Source organism: Capra hircus, unplaced genomic scaffold (assembly GCF_001704415.2).
Source record: "Capra hircus breed San Clemente unplaced genomic scaffold, ASM170441v1, whole genome shotgun sequence".
NCBI lineage: Eukaryota > Metazoa > Chordata > Mammalia > Artiodactyla > Bovidae > Capra > Capra hircus.
In genome coordinates, this window is record NW_017190144.1 from 101,299 (window position 1) to 124,107 (window position 22,809).

General features: G+C 42.2%; 1 pseudogene; it reads right to left on the bottom strand.

Annotated features, from left to right (window-relative positions):
* Positions 1-1,472: 1,472 nt before the first annotated feature.
* Positions 1,473-2,652, bottom strand: LOC108634818 (annotated as a pseudogene).
* Between the last annotated feature and the right edge of the window lie 20,157 nt (positions 2,653-22,809).

The following is a 22,809-nucleotide window of genomic DNA, read 5'->3' on the forward strand; positions in this document are numbered from 1 at the left end:
GAAATTTTATCTTTACCATTTGGCTTAAGCTAAACAGCTAAGGATTAAGGTTTTATGAAAAAAAGTTACAGATGAATGACACCAAGGAGAAAAATGCCAAGTTACGCTCAACACTGAAATACTGAACTCTGTAGTGACATTTTTTTTGACGTTTGGGAATAGATTTCCATCAGCCTTTGAGTAAATACTTGTTTGTGAAAGGTTATATTCATGTAAAAAAAAATAAAATAAAAATAAAATAAAACCTGTGGGGATACGAGTGACATAAAAGCACATTTAGACAATGGATTCAGGGATGTTGGGTTGTCTCTTAGAAACTGGAAGCTTGCCTGGCTGCTCAGTTGTGCATGCAATGCAAGAGACCCAAGTTCAATCCCTGGGTTGGGAAGATCACCTGGAAAAGAGATCTGTTACTCACTGTAGTATTCTCAGCTGTAGAATTCCATAGGCAGAGAAGCCTGGCAGCCTACAGTCCATGGAGTCCCAAAGAGTCAGATACAGCTGAGCAGTGGGAAAACGGGCATGGGCTGGTGGGTCGCAGAGGCTCCAGATGGACTGCAGGTGAATGTCACCCGTGACTCTGGGGCTGATTTTACACAGTGAACCCGTTTTGGCACCGCCAAGGGTACGAGATGGAGGATTTGCATCTGCTGAATCCACTGGGGAAAATGCTCCAGTCCAGGGCCTGGGTGGGGTTAGCAGTGAGGGTCCCTTGGAAGAAGGTTCCCTCTAGTGATGCTCACTCCTGGACACTTAGTTCAGCTGTCAAAAAGGGAATCAATGCAACGCATTCATACAGACAGACTAGGCTGCATCCTCTCAGCTTTTATCACTGTGTTCAAGGCAGAGCGATAACCTGTTATTGAGAATTTCCTATGTTATTGAGAATTTCCAGAATTCTTAGAGGAAAACAATAATTGTAATTTGGACTTAGAGAAATTGGAGCCACTTCAACAATTATGCTTATTTCACTTTTTATCTTCTCTGGACTGCTTAGGAGGTGCAATTTGCCCTCATGGTCCCTCCTTGTCATCTCGAGAATTACCTCCTTTCCACAGCTCACCTGGAGCCTAAAACAGCTCAGGACAAACGTGGCAGGTGGGAGAGAGAAACAGAGCTTCGGACTTCAAACCTCATGCCTGATGGACCAATGTCCTCCTTGCTTAATTATTTGTCATCACCTCAGCTAAGACATCACTCTCTCAGAAAGAATTCCCAAGGGCATTACACCTGACCGCCACTATGCGGACTCCCAGAAAGAAGTCCGCTTTGACAGCATCTAACCTAGGCCACACCTCTGACCCTAACCAGGAAGGTGACCTGACAAGATGCCCGGGAACAGAGCGGCAGCATCATGAGGACTTCCGAGTGACCCGGGCACCCTGGCAATGTCCACAGCAGGCACAGAGTACACGTCCTGACGGTAGCGAAAGAGAGAGGCCCGTTCTGGTCTATGGAGCTGGCGCCATGCCTTACCTGAGCACCTGGTGCAGGCGGCTATCGAGGAAGGAGATGGAGTTCAGGTAGAGCTCCTACAGGCGGGGCAGGTTCAGGAACTGGGCCGTGAGCTGGGTGATGCAGTGCTCCTCCTGTTTGGGGGCTGTGTGTGGCAACAGGTGGATGCGCCAGAGCAGCAGCCGGGGTAAGTTGCCCATGCAGCCCAGGTGCAGCATAAACCTGCCCAAAGTGGCCAGATTCCAGGTGCAATTCACCTCCAAGTCCTCAGCACAGTCCAGCTGCACCACCTTCAGGATCCTCCTGATGCTCTGCATGGGCATGGTGGAGATCCTCAGCTCTGGCAGCTCAGGTGCAGCAGGCTCCTCCTGTTTGACCTTCTTCAGCAGGTAGCTGAGGGTCTGGTTCCAGGTGTCCTCCTTGAGGCACTGTTCGAGCAGCACCTGCACAGGGGCCCATGCCGGCTTTAGCCCACCTGTGCCTCCACCCTGCACCTCTTCTGCATGGACTGGGCTGGCTCAGGCTCCAGCAGCGAGCAAACACTGTCCTTGTTGCTGGATCACATGGTCCAGATGTCCTGGTGGGCTTTCCAGTGCAAGTCCAGCAGCTGCAGCTTCCACCGCACGCAGGGCCACGGGGGACACGCTGAGCTGTGCAAAGGCCGACTGACACCAGGACCCCGCAAGGGCTTTGCCCTCCATATACCACAGCTGCCCCAGCTTCAGGAACCCCCTTGGTCCCTACCTTAAGGGACATTGGTGGGGAGCACATGCCTTTTGTCCCTTCTGCCCCTCAACCAGTCCTGTACACCCGGATGCCTGTCCAAGTGGCCCCCTCATCCTCCTGCCCTGGGTGCATCTTGCTCACACCCCCAGGCCCCAACAGTCTGCCAGGTTGACCTTACCTGGGCTGGACCCCCTGAGCAAGCAGGATGTCCAGGTCATCAAGTGGAGCCTGGAAGGTCTCCAGATGAGGCTGGTGTTCCTTTATCAGGGTCCTCAGGTGGAGGCAGGGGAAGGGCCTGGACTGCACCACCACGTTCAGGGCCTGGGTGTGCCTCCCGGCAAAGGCCACCATAAACAGTGGTGGGAAGAGCTCTAGGGGCAGCTCCTGTAGGGTCACGATGGCCAAGGCCTCGTTCCACAGCAGGCTCTAGTCAGCCAGGTCCAGGAGTTGGGGTGGGTCCTGGACACCCATTCTGAAGAACCTAATCTGGAGTGAGTCCTGGGGGGATGTCAGAGAGCAAGGTGGGGTGTGTTCTTCTCTGGCCAAGGAACAAGGGAGACCCTGCTGTTTGGGGGTTGTGTGGCCTCCACCCTAGGAGAACCCAAGGCAGGTTCAGAGACATCCTCTGGCCACAAAGACACAGCTTTGGTCCCACTGGTACTAGGAAAACCATCTCTCCAGGAAGCAAAAAAAAAAAAAAAAAGGGACAAGGTGACCTCTTGCCCCATCCCATATCTACCAGTTGCTGCATTAAATCCTAGCCCTGCTAGCCAGTAGATACTTAGGATCCTGACAGCTGGCCCCAATTTCTTCAGAGAAAGCTTCTGATTATTACTCAAGGGCTGAAAACAGGAATAAAGAGGTTAGCCCCAGACTGTCTGTCTCTAAACTCCAACCAATAACTCACACAATGGGTGCCGTTGTCACTTAATAAAAAGACATACCTTTCACTCTGTGTCTCTCCTACAAATGCTATTACCATTCAGTTCAATGGAGCAAAACATTCACATTCAGAAAAATAGTCGCCACTATTTAAAATATTTTACAGATTTTTTTAAAAATTACATCGATTTAAAAAACAGTTTTTATCTTTTAAAACAAAAACGAACCCCCCCCCCAAATTTTAAGCTATTAAAATCACAGAATTATAAAATGATATGAACTATAATCACTGGTAACAAACTACAATGTAAAATGTTACCCGATCATAATTAGATATCTTTCATTAAATCAATCCCAGGAACTTCCCTGGCAGTTCATTGAAGAGGACTCTGCTTTCACTGCAGGAGCACAAGTTCTCTCCCCTTTAGGGAATAATGATCCCAGATTCTATGTGGTGTGACCATACCCCCTCACTCTCACCCTACACTACCCAATCCCCCCTGTGTACTCCCTGCCAAATTCTATTTGATTAAGAAATATTGTAAAGCTGGTGGTGGAATAGGACAGGGAGACCACTTTCTCCCTCACAAATTCATCAAAAGAACACTTCAACGCTGAGCAAATTCCACAAAACAACTTCTGAATGCTGGCAGAGGACATCAGGCACCCAGAAAAGCAGATTGTTGTCTTCAAAAAGAGGTGGAAAAAAATATAAAAGACAAAATTTGAGACAAAGGAGGTAGGGAGGTAGCTCAGTAATGGGAAGGGAATCCCATCCCGGGAAGGGAATCTTAAGAAGAGAGGTTTCCAAATACCAAGAAACACTCTCCCTGCTGAGTCTGTGGCGAGCCTGGGAAGCACAGAGGGCAACATAACAGGAATGAAACATAAATAAATCATTAAAACCAACAGATTACAAGCCCAACAGTAACTCCCCCAGTGGAAAAGCAGTGCAGATGCCTGCATCTTCTAGTAGGAAATGGGGGCAGGGCAGGGAGGTGCGGGAGGCGCGGGCTGCAGTGCTTCTTAAGAATCAGGCAGGAACACCCCACACGCAAGCAGAATGAACTAACTTGGGCAAGCAAACCAGACTGTGGGATAGCTACCATTTGAAATGCTTGAACATAGAACACCACCAGGACCGTGCACAGAACAAAGGATGGAACAGAAATAGCCAGCTACAGAACATCCCCCGCCAGTGACAGGCAGCCAGAGCCATAAAGGGCTGGAAGGGGGCAATCACAGCCCCAGAGAGACTTTATGTACTAAACTGCAAGCAGGCTTCTTTGGTAAGACTTCTGGGGGTTCTGGAAGGTCACCATCCACCTCACAAGGGGCACCAGTGGTACATCGAGAAAACTGAGCAGCAGAGACGGGAAATGCGATAAGTCACAGTGACCACGCTCACCAAACACCTGAGCTACTCGGACGTGGGAAGGACACAAAACGCAGTCCCAACCGAACCTGCACCTCTGAGGGCTACCTGAGCGCCGAACCTGAGTGGCTTAGACCTGGGAGGTGCATGCAGCCTAGGGCCAGCCTCAGACTGCTCCTGGTGGAGCAATGTAGAGCCTGAGCGGTGTGCGCCATGAGCAGAGGCAGGCCCAGCAGGGCTGAGACACTGCGATCACACGCAGGTGTTATTTGTTTGCAGCATCCCTCCCTCCCCACAGCGCGACTGAACAAGGGAGCCTAAAGAAAAAAAAAAAAAAAAAAAAAAACGGTGTCCACCACCACCCCTCGTCTGTCAGGATGGATTTCAGACACTGAAGAGACCAGCAAACAGAAGAAATTAAACAGAGTGAACCGCCTTGGAACTAACCCCACACTGTCCACAACACCACAGAAAGGGCAAGCTATATCTTCACTCTTTTTATGATATTTTTCTTTTTTCTTTCTTTCTTTCTTTCTTTTTTTTTTTTTTTTTGTTGATGTTGTTGTGTGGTCTTTCTTTCTTCTTTTCCTTTTCTTCTTTTTTTTTAACTTTTAAAAAATTTTAAATCCTCTCTTTCTCCTTTAATTTTAATACTTATAAACTGCTATTAGTTTTCAAAACAAAAAAAGACCCTATTTTTTAGAGCAAACGCCATATATAGTATTTGTGTGGTTGTTGTTGTTGCTTTTAAATAATTCTTGTGGCTTTTTTTTTTCCTTCTTCTTCTTTTCTTTAATATTGTATTTTTGAAAATCCAACCTCTACTCTAGATTTTTAATCTTTGCTCTTTGGTATTTGTTGTCAATTTTGTACATTTAAAAACCCAAACTTCACTATCCAGTTTTACCTGAGAGCGAGAAAACTGGCTTGACCACTCTCTCCTCCTTTGGACCGTCCTTTTTCTCCACCAGGTGGACTCTGTCTCTTCCCTCCCCCTTCTCGTCTCTACCCAACTCTGTGAATCTCTGTGGGTTCCAGACGGTGGAGAACACTTAAGGAACTGGTTACTGGCTGGATCAGTCTCTCTCCTTTTCACTTCCCTCTTTCATCCCCTTGGCCACCTCTGTCTCCTTGCTCCCTCTCCTCTTCCCTGTATAACTCCATGAATACCTCTGAGCGGTCCAGACTTTGGAACGCACATAAGGAAGTGATTGCTGGCTAGCTTGCTCTCTCCTCTTTTGATCCCACCTCATCTCATTCCAGTCACCTCTAACTACCCCCTCCCTCTTCATTTCTCCATGTAACTCAGTGAACCTCTCTGGGTTTCCCTCAATGTGGAGAAGCTTTTCATCTTTAACCTAGATGTTTTTTCATCGGTGCTGTATAGGTGGAGAAGTCTTGAGACTACTGTAAAAAATGAAAACCAGAAGCAGGAGGCTTTACTCCAAACCCTGAGAAAATCAGAGAACTCCTGAATCCAAGGAATATTAATCAATAAGAGCGCATCAAACGCTTTCATACCTACACCGAAAACAAGCATCACCCAAGGGCCAACAAGTTCCAGAGCAAGACATACCATGCAAATTCTCCAGCAACACAGGAGCACAGCCCTGAGCTTCAATATACAGACAGCTCAAAGTTAGTCCAAAACCATTGGCGTCTCATAACACATTACTGGTCACTCCACTGCACTCCAGAGAGAAGAAATCCAGCCTCACCCACCAGAACTCCATCACAAGCCACCCTAACCAAGAAACGTTGACAAGTCACTGATACAACCCCACCCACAGTGAGAAAAATCCATAATAAAGAGAACTCCACAAATTCCCAGAATATAGAAAGGCCACCCGAAACGCAGCAATATAACAAGGATGAAGAGACAGAGGAATACTCAGCAGGTAAAAGAAAAGGAGAAATGCCCACCAAACAAAACAAAAGAGGAAGAGATAGGGAATCTATCTGAGAAAGAATTCCAAATATCGATAGTGAAAATGATCCAAAATCTTGAAATCAAAATGGAATCACAGATAAGTAGCCTGGAGACAGGGACGGAGAAGATGCAAGAAAGGTTTTAACAAGGACCTAGAAGAAATTAAAAAAAGAGTCAATATATAATGAATAATGCAGTAAGTGAGATCAGAAACACTCTGGAGGCAACAAATAGTAGAATAATGGAGACAGAAGATAGGATTAGTGAAATAGAAGATAGAATGGTAGAAATAGATGAAGCAGAGAGGAAAAAAGAAAAACGAATTAAACGAAATGAGGACAATCTCAGAAACCTCCAGGACAATATGAAAGGCTCCAACATTCGATTTATAGGAGTCCCAGAAGAAGACCAAAAGAAAGACCATGAGAAAATCCTTGAGGAGATAATAGTTGAAAACGTCCCTAAAATGGGGACGGAAACAATCACCCAGGTCCAAGAAACCCAGAGAGTTCCAAATAGGATAAACCCAAGGCAAAACACCACAAGACACATATTAATCAAATTAACAAAGAGCAAACACAAAGAATTAATATTAAAAGCAGCAAGGGAAAAACAAGAAATAACACACAAGGGGATTCCCATAAGGAAAACAGCTGATCTTTCAATAGAAACTCTTCAGGCCAAGAGGGAATGGCAAGACATACTTAAAGTGAAGAAAGAAAATAACCTACTGTACCCAGCAAGGATCTCATTCAAATACGAAGGAGAAATCAAAAGCTTTACAGACAAGCAAAATCTGAGAGAATTCAGCACCACCACGCCAGCTCTCCAACAAATGCTAAAGGATATTCTCTAGACAGGAAACACAGAAAGGGTGTATAGACCCGAACCCAAAACAATAAAGTCAATGGCAATGGGATCATACTTATCGATAATTACCTTAAATGTAAATGGGTTGAATGCCCCAACCAAAAGGCAAACACTGGCTGAATGGATGCAAACACAAGATCCCTATATATGCTGCCTACAAGAGACCCACCTCAAAACAAGGGACACATACCGACCGAAATTGAAGGGCTGGAAAAAGATATATCACGCATATAGAGACCAAAAGAAAGCAGGAGTGGCAATACTCATATCTGTAAAATAGACTCTAAAACAAAAGCTGTGAAAACAGACAAAGAAGTCCACTACATAATGATCAAAGGATCAATCCAAGAAGAAGATATAACAATTGTAAATATACATGCACCCAACATAGGAGCACCACAATATGTAAGACAAATGCTAACAAGTATGAAAGGGGAAATTAAAAATAACACAGTAATAGTGGGAGACTTTAATACCCCACTCACACCTATGGACAGATCAACTAAACAGAAAATTAACAAAGAAATGCAAACTTTAAATGATACAATAGACCAGTTAGAACTAATTGATATCTATAGGACATTTCATCCCAAAACAATGAATTTCACCTTTTTCTCAAGTGCTCACGGAAGCTTCTCCAGGATAGATCACATCTCTGGCCATAAATCTAACCTTGATAAATTCAAAAAAAAAAAAAAAAAAAAAAAACGGAAATCCTTCCAAGCATCTTTTCTGACCATAACGCATTAAGAATAGATCTCAGTTACAGGAGAAAAACTATTAAAAATTCCAACATATGGAGGCTGAACCACACACTTCTGAATAACCAACAAATCACAGAAGAAATCAAAATATGCATAGACATGAATGAAAATGAAAACACAACAACCCGAAACCTGTGGGACTATAAAAGCAGTGCTAAGAGGAAAGTTCATAGCAATACAGGCATACCTCAAGAAATGAAAAAAGTCAAATAAGTAACCTAACTCTACACCTAAAGCAAATAGGAAAGGAAGAAATGGAGAACCCAAGAGTTAGTAGGTGGAAAGAAATCTTAAAAATGAGGGCAGAATTAAATGCAAAAGAAACAAAAGAGACCATAGCAAAAATAAACAAAGCCAAAAGCTGGTTCTTTGGAAGGATAAGTAAAATTGACAAACCATTAGCCAGATTCATCAAGAAACAAAGAGAGAAAAATCAAATCAATAAAATCAGAAATGAAAATGGAGAGATCACAACAGACAACACAGAAATACAAAGGATCATAAGAGACTACTATCAGCAATTGTATGCCAATAAAATGGACAACGTGGAAGAAATGGACAAATTCTTAGAAAAGTACAATTTTCCAAAACTGAACCAGGAAGAAATAGAAAATCTTAACAGACCCATCACAAGCATGGAAATTGAAACTGTAATCAGAAATCTTCCAGCAAACAAAAGCCCAGGTCCAGATGACTTCACAGCTGAATTCTACTGAAAATGTCGAGAAGAGCTAACACCTATGCTACTCAAACTCTTCCAGAAAATTGCAGAGGAATGTAAACTTCCAGACTCATTCTATGAGGCCACCATCACCCTACTACCAAAACCTGACAAAGATGCCACAAAAAAAAAAAAAAAAAAAAGAGAGAGAAAGGAAAAGAAAGAAAACTACTGGCCAATATCACTGATGACCATAGACGCAACAAAATTCTAGCAATCAGAATCCAACAACACATGAAAAAGGTCATACACCATGACCAAGTTGGCTTTATCCCAGGGATGCAAAGATTCTTCAGTATCTGCAAATCAATCAATGTAACTCATCACAATAACACAATAACAAATTGAAAAATAAAAGCCATATGATTATCTCAATAGATGCAGAGAAGGCCTTGGACAAAATTCAACATCTATTTATTATAAAAACTCTCCCGAGAGCAGGAATAGAAGGAACATACCTCAACGTAATAAAAGCTATATATGACAAACCCACAGCAAACATTATCCTCAATGGTGAAAAATTGAAAGCATTTCCCCTGAAGTCAGGAACAAGACAAGGGTGTCCACTTTCACCGCTACTATCAACATAGTTCTGGAAGTTTTGGCCACAGCAATCAGAGCAGAAAAAGAAATAAAAGGAATCCAAATTGGAAAAGATGAAGTAAAACGCTCACTGTTTGTAGAAGACATGATCCTCTACCTAGAAAACCCTAAATACCCCACCAGAAAATTGTTAGAGTTAATCAATGAATACAGTAAAGTTGCAGGATACAAAATCAACACACAGAAATCCCTTGCATTCCTATACACTAATAATGAGAAAGTAGAAAAAGAAATTAAGGAAACAATTCCATTCACCATTGCAACAAAAAGAATAAAAAAAAAAAAAAAACAACTTAGGAATATATCTACCTACAGAAACTTAAGAACAATACATATAAAACTATAAAACGCAGATGAAAGAAATCAAAGAGGACACAAATAGGTGGAGAAATATACTACGTTCATGGATCGGAAGAATCAATATAGTCAACATGAGTATGCTACCCAAAGCAATCTACAGATTCAATGCAATCCCTATCAAGCTACCAGGGGTATTTTTCACAGAACTAGAACAAATCATTTCAAGATTTGTATGGAAATACAAAAAAACCTCGAATAGCCAAAGCAATCTTGAGCAAGAAGAATGGAAATGGAGGAATCAACTTGTCTGACTTCAGACTCTGCTACAAAGCCACAGTAATCAAAACAGTAGGGTGCTGGCGCAAAGAAAGAAATATAGATCAATGGAATAAAATAGAAAGCCCAGTGATAAATGCACACACATATGGACACCTTATATTTGACAAAGGAGGCAAGAATATACACTGGAGTAAAGACAATCCCTTTAACAAGTGGTGCTGGGAAAACTGGCCAACCACTTGTAAAAGAATGAAACTAGATCACTTTATTCTAACACCACACACAAAGATAAAGTCAAAATGAATTAAAGATCTAAACGTAAGACCAGAAACTATAAAACTCCTAGAGGAGAACATAGGCAAAACAGTCTCCGACATAAATCACAGCAGGATCCTCTATGATCCACCTCCCAGAATACTGGAAATAAAAGCAAAAATAAACAAATGGCATCTAATTGAAATTAAAAGCTTCTGCACAACAAAGGAAACTATAAGCAAGGTGAAAAGGCAGCCTTCTGAATGGGAGAAAATGATAGCAAACGAAGGAACTGGCGAACAACTATAACCTCAAAAACATATAAGCAACTTATGCATCTCAATTCCAGAAAAATAAATTACCCAATTAAAAAAATGGGCCAAAGAACTAAGTAGACATTTCTCCAAAGAAGACATACACATGGCTAACAAACTCATGAAAAGATGCTCAGCATCACTCATTACTAGGGAAATGCAAATCAAGACCACAATGAGGCACCACTTCACACCAGTCAGGATGGCGGCGATCCAAAAGTCTGCAAGCAATAAATGCTGGAGAGGGTGTGGAGAAAAGGGAACCCTCCTACACTGTTGGTGGGAATGCAAACTAGTACAGCCACAACGGAGAACAGTGTGGAGATTCCTTAAAAAAATTGCAAATAGGACTGCCTTATGACCCAGCAATCCCACGGCTGGGAATACACACTGAGGAAATCAGAATTGAAAGAGACACATGTACCCCAATGTTCATTGCAGTACTGCTTATAATAGCCAGGACATGGAAACAACCTAGATGTCCATCAGCAGATGAATGGATAAGAAAGCTGTGGTACACATATGCAGTGGAGTATTACTCAGCCATTTAAAAGAATACATTTGAATCAGTTGTAATGAGACAGATGAAACTGGAGCCTATTATACAGAGTGAAGTAAGCCAGAAAGAAAAACACCAATACAGTATACTAACACATATATATGGGATTTAGAAAGATGGTAATGATGACCCTGTATGCAAGACAGCAAAAGAGACACAGATGTGTAGAGCGGACTTTTGGACTCTGAGGGGGAGGGAGAGGGTGGGATGATTTGGGAGAATGGCATTGAAACATGTATACTATCATGTAAGAAATGAATCGCCAGTCTATGTTCGATGCAGGATACAGGATGCTTGGGCCTGGTGCACGGGGATGATCCGGAGAGATGATGTGGGGTGAGAGGTGGGAGGGGGGTTCATGTTTGGGAACTCATGTACACCCATGGCGGATTCATGTCAATGTATGGCAAAACCAATACAGTACTGTAAAGTAAAATAAACTAAAAAATAAAAATAGAATAAAAAAATAAAAAGATCAGGCCTGGAAATACTTGGAAGGAATGATGCTGAAGCTGAAACTCCAGTACTTTGGCCACTGCATGCAAAGGGCTGTGAAGGGTTAATGCAGCCGTAATAGGGAAAGTGCAGATGTGCTGCTTGCAAACAAGATGTTCTGCCAAGGAGACGGACACAGCCTTGAGATTAATGCTCCCTTGCATACGAGGGAACATTCCCTTCTTGTGATAAGGGCTCTGGACAGACTCTGCAGTAGGCCGGAATTTCACTCCCTTTTGCTGTATGATAGCATTTATGCACACGTGCTATACTGAAAAGGCTTGGTCATACTGTCTGGAACTTTGCTTGCACTGTTCTTTTTCCTCTGGCCGGAGTGTCTGTCTCGTGTGTGTGTCTTGTTTTGTGTCATTTCAGAAAATCTCCAACATTTGGTGCCCAACATGGGGCTCGAGTGAAACCGAAAGGGTGAGCAACCCCGGGGGGATTTTAAATCCATTTCAGGGGAACTTTCAGAAAATCATGGGGAGTTCATCATCATTATGGACACAGTACATGGAGTTAGTCAAAGGACTTCTCCACTCCATAGGCGTTAAGGCCTCAACTGGTTGATTGAGTGAGCTCTTTCGCTTGGTGGAGAAATATTGTCATTGGTTTCAATATCAAACTAAGTTACAGTTAAATTTGAAGGAATGGAAAATAATTCAAAAAGAATTGAGAAAGCAACATCAGAAGGGTAATGTGATCCCTCTGAAGTTATGGACTTTATGTAATGCTGTAACACAGGCTTTGACTTTGCTATCTACTGATAATGAGACTAAATCTAATGCTTCAGTGAAGGAAGAGGCAATTTATGAGGATATGCCAGACGTTGGTGGGGTTTCTGCATTGCCTGAAGGTAAGGATACAAGTAAGCCTCCTTCTGGAAATGGTGAAACATCTGATAGTTCAGAATCAGATTCAGAGGCTTCTTCGGTTTCGTCAGAGGAGGGTAAAGAGATTAAAGAAATGACCCATCTATTCCAGGAATGGTAGGGATTCCATAGGGAGGAGAAGAAATCTGCGCCTTCTGCTCCTCCTTATGCCTCTCTTTTCCCCACTGCAGTTGGTCGGCCCGATGTGGGCAGGGAACATTGCCGGTTCTCCTTTCCTTTGTCTATGCTTCATGATGATGACTTGCCTGCTCCCCCTAGTGATTTTATCGGTTCTCCACAATTATTTCCCATCCAGAGACAGCAAGATGACAACGCGATAAATATTCAATACACTCCTTTGGAATATAAATTTTTAAAAGATTTTAAAGCTGCAGTAGCGCAATACGATCCTCAATCTCCCTTTGTTTTGGCTATGCTGGAATCATTGGGAAAAGGCAAATTAATCATTCCGTTAGATTGGGAATCTATTGTCCAAGCTGTCTTGGAGGGTTCTCATGGTTGCAACTTCGTAGCTGGTGGGAAGAAGAAGCTAGAAAGCAGGCTCGGATTAATGAACGACAGAATCCCCCTGGTCCTCTTGAGGATAAGTTAATGGGAGGGGGCCGTTATCAGGCTTTAAGAGAACAGGCTCAGTACTCTGATCAGGACTTACAAGTCCGCCAGGTCTTTTTACAAGCAAGGTGTCGTGTGGTGCCTACTGGCCACGCCCAGCCCTCCTTTGTTAAGACAATGCAAGGCCCCAATGAGCCATATACTGATTTTCTAGCAAGACTGAGGGTAGCTGTGGAACGAGCTGTAGGGAGCGATGAAATTTCAGAGATATTATTACAAACTCTAGCGTTTGAAAATGCAAATACTGAATGCAAACGTATACTGGGACCATTAAAAAGACGGGGTGCATCTATAGCTGAATATATCAGAGCCTGCTCGGGAGTAGGAGGAACAGAGCATCAGGCTAGTGTCTTTGCTACAGCCTTGGCCAAAGCTATGAGACCACAAAAGGGAGGTAACTGCTTCCATTGTGGAAAACCTGGTCATATGAGAAGAGAATGTTGGAAATTAGAAGCTGATCAAGGCTCAATTCCTAAAGACAGATCTTTTGCTGGGAGGAATGAGACTCCTCCTGGACCTTGCCGTCGATGAGGAATTGGGCTTCATTGGGCTAATGAGTGCAAATCTAAAACAGACAAAATGGGCAACCTGATACTGGGAAACTATCTTGCAGGCCTAAGTCCTTGGGGCCCAGGAACAACACCGGGGACTTTTCCTCCCTGTCTTCCTGCCGTCCCACATACCCCAACCCTGTTCCATCTCAGCAACAGTTACCAGTCAATGCCTCATTAAAAGGACCGCAAATGATGATTTCAGACTTGCGGTCTGCTACTTCAGGGAGTGCTGCAGCTGATTTGCCACTAGCTGAGAATGTTCTTTTGTCACTAGGAGGAGGCATTTACAAATTAAAACCAAATGTATTCAGACCACTGCCTAAAGGCACCTTTGGCTTAATATTAGGCCGTAGCAGTGCGGTTTTGAGAGGTCTAACCAAACTTCCTGGCGTAATAGACTCCAACTATGTTGGGGAAATTTTGATTATGGTTTCTCCTTCTACCATGCTTTCATTATTAGCTGGCGAACATATTGCTCAAATACTTCTACCTTATCACCTCTTTTTGGCCCTTCCTAATGAACGAACAGGAGCATTTGGAAGCACTGGGTGGCATATTTTGGGAAATGCTTATCAAAGATTCTCGCCCTGTTCTCTCCTTGATTATACAGGGAAAAAACTTTGCAGGACTAGTAAACACAGGGGCAGATGTTTCAGTTATTTCTTCTCAACAATGGCCCCAAGATTGGAAAAAAAGAAAAAAAGCCCTCTACTGCTGATGGGACTAGGCTCTGTTACAGATGTCTGGAAGAGTACCCATCCCTTGCAATGCCATTTCCATAATGGAAGATCAGTGTCTGTTACCCTTTATAATGTAAACATACCTATTAATATTTGGGGAAGAGATCTTCTCTCTCCTTTGGGGGCTTTTATAGCCATTCCACCAGAAAACTAGCAGCCACTGCTCAAGTTCCTCGAGCACTCCCATTAAAATGGTTAACTAATACTCCAAAATGGGTTGAGCGTGGCCATTACCACAAATGAAGCTCGAGCCGTTAGAACAATTAGTACAAGGACAACTCCAACTTGGTCATATAGAGCCCTCGACCTCCCCCTGGAATTCTCCTGTTTTTGTTATAAAAAAGAAATCTGGAAAATGGAGAATGATAACTGATTTACGAGAAGTCAATAAATATATTGAACCTATGGGAGCATTGCAATCGGGACTCCCCTCTCCAGCTCTTATTCCTCAGAATTGGTCCTTAATGGTGCTAGATCTTAAGGACTGCCTTTTTTGCTATTCCCCTATAATTGCAAGATAGAGATAAATTTGCTTTTACAATTCCTGTTCTTAATCATGCTCAGCCTGTTAAGTGTTATCAATGGACAGTCTTACCACAGGGAATGACAAATAGTTCTACTTTATGTCAAGAATTCATAGCTTGCTCTTTACAATCCCTCCGTCAAGAATACCCCAATTACATTCTATACCATTATATGGATGATCTCCTATTAGCAGCTCCAAGTATTGCCGAACGTGATGAATTCTTTCTTAAAGTACAGGAGGCTTTAAAACTTCACAGTTTACAAATAGGCCCAGAAAAAAAAAAAAAAAAACACAACTCAAAAAAACTTTCCTATTTCGTATTTAGGAACGGTATTGGAACAACATAGAAAAAGGCCACAAAAGTTGCAAATCAGAAGAGACCACCTCAAAACCTTAAATGATTTTCAAAAGTTATTGGGAGATATCAATTGGCTACGCCCGGTACTTGGGATTCCTACTTATCAATTAGACATTTGTTTTCTACTTTAGAGGGAGATACAGCTCTGGATAGCCCCCGAACTTTAACCCCATTGGCTTTACAGGAACTTCAATTTGTTGAGCAACGACTAAATGACGGTTGTTTGACTTACTTACATGCATCTCAACCTATTTCATTTATACTATTTCCTACCCCTTATTCTCCATCTGGTGTGATTGCTCAAGAAAAAGGATTAATAGAATGGGCTTTTTTTTTTTTTTTTTTTTTTTTTAACCTAACAGCTTTTCCAAAAAACATTGACTACATATATGGATAAATTAGCCTTCCTTATACAGAAAGGTCGCCATTGTATTTTACAGTTGTCAGGATATGAACCATACCAGATTGCTACTCAATTAACAACTGCTCAAATATCTCGATGTTTGCAATTTAATGAAAAGTGGCAAATTTCTCTTGCCTCATTTCCTGGTTCATTTCCTAATCACTATCCGTCATCTAAATTGATTGATTTTCTTCGGACTAACTCTATGATATCTCAGTCCCCAATTTCAGATTTTCCAGTTAAGGGACCCACTATTTTTACAGATGCAAATAAAAATACTGCTGGATATTGGACCCCGAAAAGTTCTAAGGTTCTTCCCCACTCATTTTCTTCTGTACAGCCCACTGAGTTATGGGCTATCTATTTAGTTTTACAAGATTTCCCCCAAATTCCTATTAACATTGTTTCAGATTCTCCATATGTTGTTCTCTCTTGCCCACAGCTTCCCCATGTCTCCCTTCCAGGGACCCTTAAAACAGCTATTGATAAATGGTTTTACCAAGTACAACAATTGCTCTTGGAGCGTTCAGAATTAATTTTCTTTACTCACATTCACGCACATTCCACCCTTCCTGGACCCTTATCATTCGGAAATGCTACAGTTGATGCCTTGCTTTATCCTATAGAAGCAGCAAAACAAGAACCTCTCTTACAGCATACCAACTCCAAAGGATTACGAAAATCTCATGCTATTACTCGAAAACAAGCTCAAAATATTGTTCGGTTTTGCTTCACATGTGCACCCTTTGCTTTACCGTTTACCTCACCAGGTGTCAACGTAAGAGGAGAACAAGCAAATCAAATATGACAAATGGATGCAATTTACATTTCTTCTTTTGGACAACAAAAATATGTGCATCATACTATAGATATGTATACACATTTTTCAATGGGCCACTGCATTACATTCTGAAAAGGCTGATGCTGTTATTACTCATTTGTTATCTTGTTTTGCAGTTATGGGGTTACCAATTGAATCGGAAACTGACAATGCACCTGCCTACCAATCCGCGAAATTAGCTCACTTTTTATCCCAATATCATATAACTCATACTTTTGGTATTCCTTATAATAGTCAAGCGCAAGCTATTATTGAAAGAGCTAACCATACCTTGCGTGAATATCTTGAAAAAATAAAAAAAGGGGGAAGAGGAAAGATTTATGAAACCTAAAGACATTTTGAATAAAACCTTACCCTAAATTTTTTTGAATATTTGGAGCAAGGGAAATCTATCAGCAGCAGAGTTGCATTTTCAAGGGAAAGAAGAAGACAAAAAGGTCTTGAATATGCCTATTTGGTATAAAGATAAAGAGAAAGGCTGGATCCCAGCATCATTAATATATCTGGGACGAGGATATGCTTTCATTTCTGTTAATAATTACAGGTTTTGGACCCCAGCGAGATTGATCAAAACCAACAATTGCTGATCCCTTTGTTCAAAAATGTTAATTTTTTTGGAATGGGAACGTTGCCAAGGTCATCGACCCTTTAAAGTCATGAATTATTCTGGGTCTGTCATTGTAGATTGGAGTCCAGATCATGGGCAATTCTTAGAAAAATGGTCAAATAAATCTCTTAGGTGGCATCGTGCAAATAACGCGTTGATGGGCAATGGTAATGAAACAATTAAATGGCAGCAATTTGCACTTGTCCCTCCTCAATGACAATTGCAGGGATATCCGCACATTCAAGGGGATATTTGGAAACTATGGGCAGTTTCTTGTAATCTCACTATCTGGTCAGGAAACTATACTTTGGATAGTGGTGACTCTTTGGGTCCATTTCATGTTAATTTACACGTTAATAAATCTTATTCCACAATGGCATGTGTAAAATATCCTTTTGCATTGTTATATGGACATTGGACCTGGAATGATACTGTGGGGTCTGTGTCATGTGATTATTGTAACCTAAGTCAATGTGTAAATCAGTCTTGGTGGAAATAATTTGAAAGACGAGCCTGTAACTCCAGTTTTTCGTTAATAATTGTTAAAGCTCGGGCAGAAGTATGGTTGCCTATAAATCTTACTAGGCCATGGTCAGATTCTTTTGCTGTTTCTCATCTAGTAACCGCTGTACAGACTTTGCTACATCGATCTCGACGTATGCTTGGTGTGGTCATTGCGTCGATTCTAGCAGTTGCATCAGTAACTGCAACAGCAGCTGTAGCAGGCCTTGCGTTACACCAAGGAATTCAAACAGCTGATTTTGTTTGGGACTGGCATAAAGACTCTCATTTGTTATGGAAACAACAGCGAGATGTGGATCCACAACTTGCTACCGACGTGCTCAATCTTCAACACACCGTTTCCTGGCTTGGAGATCAATTGGCTGTTTTATCTGCACAAAGTGTGTAGAAATGTGATTGGAATTCTTCTCAGTTTTGTATAACACCTGTACCATTTCACATGAGCCCTTCAAGAGATTAACCAAGACATATAAATAAAAAGAGTTCTAGATGTCCATCATCTAGAGAGATTCCACCCAGCCGCCAAGAGGTGGCTGGATAGCCAGTGACGGGTAAGACGCTCAGAGAAGGGCAACCTAAGACAGGCACAGCTGTGAGAGGGGCTGGCGAGGCTGGAGGTTGGCCGCCTACAGCTTTATGCCTTGCTCTACAGAACATCAATACAAATGTCTCGAGGGCTTAAATAAAATAAAAAAGGCGGGAGATGAGGGGTTAATGCAGCCATAATAGGGAAAGTGGAGATGTGCTGCTTGCAAACAAGATGTTCTGCCAAGGAGATGGACACAGCCTTGAGATTAATGCTCCCTTGCATACGAGGAAACATTCCCTTCTTGTGATAAGGGCTCTGGACAGACTCTGCAGTAGGCCGGAATTTCTCTCCCTTTTGCTGTACGATAACATTTATGCACATGTGCTATACTGAAGACGCGTGGTCATACTGTCTGGAACTCTGCCCAGGGGGGCTATACAAAAGTAAGCCGCAAGCCTGCTTGCTTGCACAGTTCTTTTTCCTCTGGCCAGAGTGTCTGTCTCATGTGTGTGTGTGTGTGTGTGTGTGTGTGTGTGTGTGTGCGTGTGTGTGTCTTCTTTTGTGTCATTTCACTGGTAATCTCCAAAAGGTTAACTCATTGGAAAAGACTGCGGGGAGGCTGTTGGCAGGAGGAAAGTGGGACGGCAGAAGATGAGATGGCTGGAGGGCATCACTGAATCAATGGACCTGAGTTTGAGTGAAGTCCAGGAGTTGGTGACGGACAGGGAGGCCTGGCTTGCTGCGATTCATGGGGTCGCAAAGACTCTGACACGACTGACTGACTGAACTGAACTGAACTGAAAATTGTAAAAGTAAAAACAAAACTTCAAGTGAGGTAAATACAGCAAATTGGGGCAAAAAGTAGAAATATTGATGGGAAACCGTTAGAGGATGAAACTGGATGCTTAAAATATAACAAACAAAAGTGTAACTGCAGGGCCTAATGAGGTCAATATTGTTACCCTGCATTATTTTTGTTTTAGAAAATCACAGAATAATCTTATATGAAAAATATTCTAAGATCCCATGGGATGCATTATAAACGTATATATTTTAAAACATTCTGACTTAAAATGCACTATAGTGAAATCATTCAACTACAAAATAACTTTCTACCTTAAGCCTAAAAACAAATAACAGAGTACTCTGTGAAGCTCATAGGTGTCCTTCAGTGAGTCCTTGGGTTTTAGTTTCCTTTCACCAGTGTGTTTTGAGCATATAAGACTGAGACTGTGCTTGTGTGCACACGCACAGCAGATTAAGAATGTGTTTGTGAGTTTATGTCTAGGTTCTCCTATGGACTTTTATGCTAGGGATTTCGGCTGAAGAATTGGCTAATTCAAAAATATAAAGAGGCACAAATGTCTGCTTTCATTTTTCCAAATGAAAGACAACTTGATGAGTTTAAGAGGTTGAAAGTATTTCAATAATAACCAAGCAACTCCACCCTAACATTGTTACAAACTATAGTACACTCCCAATCACCCAACAAAAATTAAGTGCGACCTTCAGTTCAGTTCTGTTCAGATGCTCAGTCGTGTCCAACTCTTTGCAACCCCATGGATCGCAGCACGCCAGGCTCCCTGTCCAGCACCAGCTCCTGGAGTTTACTCAGATGCACGTTCATCAAGTCAGTGATGCCATCCAGCCGTCACATCCTATGTTGTCCCCTTCTCCTCCTGCCCCCAAGCGCTCCCAGCATCAAAGATTTTTTTTTCAAATGAGTCAGCTCTTCACATGAGGTGGCCAATGTCCTGGGGCTTCAGCTTTAGCATCATTCCTTCCAAAGAAATCCCAGGGTTGACCTCCTTCAGAATAGACAGGTTGGATCTCCTTGCAGTCCAGGAGTTTTCTCCAACACCACAGTTTAAAAGCATCAATTCTTCGGCGCTCAGCCTTCTTCACAGTCCAACTGTCACATCCATACATGACCAGAGGAAAAACCATAGTTTTGACTAGACGGACCTTAGTCAGCAAAGCAATGTGTCTGTTTTTGAATATGCTGCCTAGGGTGGTCATAACTTTTCTTCCAAGGAGTAAGTGTCTTTTAATTTCATGGCTGCAGTCACCATCTGCAGTGATTTTGGAGCCCCCCAAAATAATGTCTGACAGTGTTTCCACTGTTTCCCCATCTACTTGTCATGAAGTGATGGGACTGGATGCCATGATCTTCGTTTTCTGAATGTTGATCTTTAAGCCAACTTTTTCACTCTCCACTTTCGCTTTCATCAAGAGGCTTTTTAGGTCCTCTTCACGTTCTGCCTTTAGGGTGGTGTCATCTCCATATTTGAGATTACTGATATTTCTCCTGGCAATCTTGATTACAGCTTGTGTTTCTTTCAGTCCAGAGTTTCTCATGATTTACTCTTAGATGTCAATTATGTCTGGCAATAACAAAACACACACCCGCTAATATGGCAGTGCCAGAGAAGGCTAACTAGACGCCTGGAATTTCAACCAGGCCTTCCTATAATAGGATACTATCTTCCTACGGGAGGCTGGACACTCACCAACGACAAAGAACACTCTTAGGAATCAAAAAACCTAAGGATGGAATCTCTAATTCTGTTCCCACATGGTAGACCTTGTTTTTCCCCCTTGCCAAGAATATCAGACAGACAGTTGAATTAGAAGCAAGTTATAATATGGCCCACATACTTCTTACATAATATCTTAAGTTTCCAAGTCCCACCACACTGCTAAGATGATGACAATACAGGACTTCTGGCTTCAACTCTGGGTAGCGATCATCATATAAGAATTTTATGAATATTTGAGATGCAATAACAGTGTAAATCTATAAAGCCAAAAGTCTTGAGATGTGATTCAAAGAGGAAATCTGTGTACTCCTTGTCCTCAGTTTTATAGGACTTTCACATGCATTCACACATTTCCACAAACCTCAACCTTTACCTGAAGTCAAAACCTGACGTTAAGGGAAGAGGAATGGTCTATTCACATAGAGGGCCAGTAGAAACATCAAAATGGATAGAGTCTCCTCCAAACTTTCATGCTCAGTTATAGAACCCTTTGTAAGCATTCCTAAGGGCAACTAGGGGAAATACTCAAAAATGCTTCTCCCTGGATTAGAGAGGTTGATTGAGAAGATATAAGTTTGTTTCACTCTCATCTCATGCTTAAAATCACATACCATGCCTGTTAACACATGAGAAGAACGGCAGCTCTGGCAGATTTTTACAGACAATGCTTGTTTCTGCCTAAGGCTAAGTTTGTAGATCCAAGTGACAGGTGGGATAAGGTTTCCATCTCAGGACACCAGATGACACCTCAGGTGTTCTCCTTCTCTGGGAAGCTTTAAAAAGACATTGTGGGAAGTACAATATGAGGGAGGAAAACAAGGAAACTGACAAGAGCTGTGTTCTTTTAATTGTCCTGAATCTCACTTATCATTCCATTTCCAATGACAGACATTACATGCAATCTGAGCCATCTCCCAAACTCTGCCAGTTCTAATTTTGTGATGTTGTTCAGTCACTCAGACTTGTCAGACTCTTGTGACTCCAGGTATAGCAAGAACCCTGGGCTCACCTGCCCTTCAAATATCCCAGAGATTTATTCAAAGCCAAGACATTTGTGTCAGTGATGCTTTGCAGCCATCTTGCCCTCTGTTGTTCCCTTCTCCTGCACCCAATTTTTCCCAGTATCAGTTTCCTCCCAGCGATTTTACTCTTGGCCTCAGGAGAGCAATATATTGGCTCCTCATGTGAAGCATCAGTCCTTCTGAAAATACTCAGAAATTATTTCCTTCATGCTTTACTCGTTTGAACTCCATGCTCACCATAGATCTCTCACACGTCTTCTCCAACCCTACTGTTGTAAAGCATCATATTTTGGCAGTCTGATCTTGTGTTCCTGCTCACTCCTCCATACATTACTCCTGAAATTCAACTTTGACTATTCAGATCTTGTTCAATAATCGCTCAGTTTTGTAATATGGTTTCTAGTTTGGTCATATATTTTCATCCAAGGGGCAAGTGCCTTTAATTTCTTGGCTGCCGTCACATCACGCAGTCATACCGGAGGTTAAGAAAGTGAAACCTGCCACTAATTCAACTCTATCCCATCGAAATATCTCAACTTGATGGGAACAAATTCCATGGTTTTTGTGTGTGTGTGTTTGTTTGTTTTGTATTGAGTTTTAATCCAGCTTTTTTCAATCTCCCCTTTCACCTTCATCAGAAGTCTCTTTAGTTCCTAGTGTTTTTCAGCCATTTGTGTGTTGTCATCTTATAACTAAGGTCATTCTTCCTTCTCAGAGTAATTTTGTTTCCAGCTTCAATTTCTTTCAGCAAGTTACTTTCCATGAAGTACTCTGCACAGAAGTCAAATAGGCTGGATGACAGTACATCGCCTTGATGTATTTCCTTCCCTATTTTGTACCAGTTCATTATTCCTTGTCCAGTTCCAACTGCTGTGTCTTGACCTGCCTGCACGCCTCCCTGGAAACGGGTATGGTGGTCTGGTATTCTTATCTCTTTAAGAATTTTCCACAATATGTTATGACCCTCACAGTCAAAGGGCTTCCCTGGTGGCTCAGATGATAAAGCATCTGCCTGCAATGGGGCCGGACCATTTTGGTACTCAGGTCTGGAAGATCCCCAAGAGAAGGAAATGATAGGCTATAGTCCATGGGTCACAAAGTCAGACAAGACTGAATAACCTCATTTTCACACAC